Below are 3,239 nucleotides of genomic sequence, written 5' to 3' on the forward strand. Positions count from 1 at the left end.
GATATACCCTTTTTTACTGTTAAATGCTTTGAAAACATGATCTTGCTACTCTGCTAGTTTATCTTGTAAGTGGTAGGTTGCTTTGTTCTTTCTGGTCAGCCCTGATGTTGCTGGAAGGAAGAGTGTTATTGGTAGGTTAGTCCCGTTTGAGCTCAGAAGCATTGAAACATTGTCGCGGTTTGGATGTTCTGTTCATTTTATCAATGAGCCTTTTGTAAGGTGCCTGTAGTGAATGGGAACGGGTCAGCGGAGTTTGTTTAAAGTTAGTATACTAGCAAAGCGACATCAAGGCTGAGAAGAGAATCCAATGACATCATTTTTTTACTGCCCAATCAGGTCAACTATTAAAATACTAATACGACTTGCTAGCTCAACACAAATCACTTGACTCTGAAGATGGTTTGTGATCTGCTTGACGAAACCTCAGTCGATGCCACCAAAAACAGCCCTTGGTGTCAAGACCTCTATCGTGCGAACGATCTTTGTTCGTTGAGGTTTGAGAGTCTTATCCTATGTTTCAACCTGTTTTTTTTTAGGGAAACCAAACGACGCCCATAGTGGACTCCGTGGCGCAATGGTTGCGCGTCTGAATCCAGATCAGAAGGCTGTGTGTTCAAGTCACGTCGTAGTCAAATTCTTTCCTTTTACTTTTGTTTTCAGGATAATGAAGTATTTGATTTTCAAGGAATCATATATGCCGCGTATGGAACAAAACAATCCACATGTTTAATTTCAAGTCACGTCAGCCTCAATTTGCTTCAGTACTCTCATTTTGTCCTCTTTCGAAAGAGATCAGAATTGTTTGCTGTTTGATCAGAGACATCCACGGATCTGGAAGTGTTTTCGCGGAATGGTTTGTTTTTAAGAGCTTTTGCCTTTTTAGTGTAAGGCAACAATTCCTAAAATGTGCCGGACAATTTTAACGAAGGTCGGGTTCCTGAGCTACCGAGGCCGACCAAAACAAACAGAGTCCGAATTCAGAACCTGGATCCTACAATAACTAACGGACTCCGTAGTAAAAGCAAGGGTGAAGTGGACCCCGATTCAAATAGGACCCCGAAAGTGGATTTATTAAGAATTCGTCGCCCGATATTCTTTTTCGAGATCCTTATTGGATGAAAGCTCACTCCCCACTTCCCTTGTAAACAAACGGACTCTGAGACCAAACATCACAGCGGATGAAAGACCGGGCCCGAAATCTGCGTTTAAATGTTTTCACTATCTCTGTTTTTTCTCCGTTTTCTCGTTAGTCTTTTGTCTTTTTGTATTTTCAAATTTTTCTGAGGCGCAAGCGACATTTTACTGAAAAGAATTCCGACAAAGGAGGATGAAACGCAAGAAATAAAATTCTTTCTTTAACTGGCCATGACCTCACACCTTTTCTTTTCTTAAATAAAGTTCCTTTCCATTCCTTTCCTGGGACCGTACAATCAGTGATAAAGATGGCGTGGCAAGAAAGCTGAAACCGCGATGGGGTTGTGATTCGTTTTAAATCATTTTTTGTTTTATTCTCAAGTCCCTCAGGAGCGGATCCAGGATTTGACTTTTTTTTTTCAGAAAAGCAGTCATATTAAAAAGCTTCAGATCATCGGGGGGAGGGGGGTCCGCACCCCCTGCACCCTCCTTCTAGATCCGATTAAGGTGTTTAGTGATGGACTTCCGTAAGTTTCCACCAAAGATCGTTCCGAACGCCGTGACAGTTTCCCTTCAATTGCATATTTTATCACAGAGCTCTGCATGCGACCACGGTTGATTGGAGGTTTTCATTTGACGTCATCGCCGCCATGTTGGTGGAAGAAGACATTAGCTTCAAGCTCTTGTGTCTCTAGAGGTTGGTTGAAAACGTCCTATTGACAAATCGTCCCCCACGCTTTTGATTGTGCGTCGTCGCGTTTAACTTGTATATCTGACAATTAATTATATCTAATTTAGTGTCGGTATGGCCAGACAAACACACAGAGTGCAAATTCCACAGTGTGACATTTGTGAAATGAGCTAAGTGGAATTTCAGTTCGTGAAGTCGAAATTGAGACTGAGAAGGCGGACTTTATTACAGGTGTTCGCAGCTGCTATACTTTAGCTAACAAAGTAAAAAAGTATGGGTTTATTGAATAAAAAATCGATGTTGTTTGACAATATTTTTTATGCCTTTCCTCATAGTTGTACCCCAAATCTATCTCAATAAATTTGAGAGAATTTCGCAAGCTGATCTCCATCAGGACAGGGGCACCCAACGACCAATTTGTTGTAAATGTATTATTATACCCCAGTTAATGAAAATAAGGCATTTTCAAGTGTTTTTCAGAGTTGCTGGGAAAGCGTTATCTGTTCCTGTTTCCCAGCAAGACACACAAAAAATTTCCCAGCCAGCTAGATAAAATTGGTTGGTTTCCCAGCCAGCTGATCAAATTTATTTCCCACCCAGGAATTTAATTAATTAATTAATTAATTAATTAATATAAAAATGAAACGAATAATAATAATGATGATGATGATGATGATGATGATAACAATAGCAATACTTATATTGATAATGATAATGGAACGATAATGTGAAACACACTGCTGTAATTCTTGAGTTAGTATGATACTCTACTGATTACATGTACTGCTGTCTCGAGCAGTTTGAATTTTAGGAGACTTCTATCACCCTGGAAAGAGAGCACAGAATTCATAATACCTAGCAACATTGTACACAAAACCAATAAAATACTTGCTAGGATAAACCTTTATTCTCTACAATAAGGCAGAACAACTGGAACCTTGAACTAGCTCTTCATTTTACATATTTATTGATCTCTTCAGTTACACAACTGCTAATGTCCAATTCCTTGCTATTTCCATGCTAACCTGAAAAATAATTAAAAAAGGAAATAAATTAGAGACCAATATTAATTGGGTAGAGCCAGCAGTAATGCTGATTGAGTTTTCAGATCTAGCTATGGACTTACTAATCATTGTTATCACAGGGGACCCACACAAAGGGTGAATTTAGAAGCAATGTATGAGAATAGCAAAAAGTTCCATAATTATTATGGTACTATTCTGCGATAAATATTTACAAAAGATGAGGATAAACTATCTGACATGATGTGCTGTTTTTATTATGGCTGGAAATGGCAAATTGTAGCAATTTTTACCTGAGCAAAACGCGTCCTTGAAATCACTAAATTTTGCCACAAGCAGCCACAATAACGAAACAGCAGAACATTTCGGATGAAGGTTAGTTTATTCTCATC

This window comes from Montipora foliosa, chromosome 5, assembly GCF_036669935.1.
Source record: "Montipora foliosa isolate CH-2021 chromosome 5, ASM3666993v2, whole genome shotgun sequence".
NCBI classification, from domain to species: Eukaryota; Metazoa; Cnidaria; class Anthozoa; order Scleractinia; family Acroporidae; genus Montipora; species Montipora foliosa.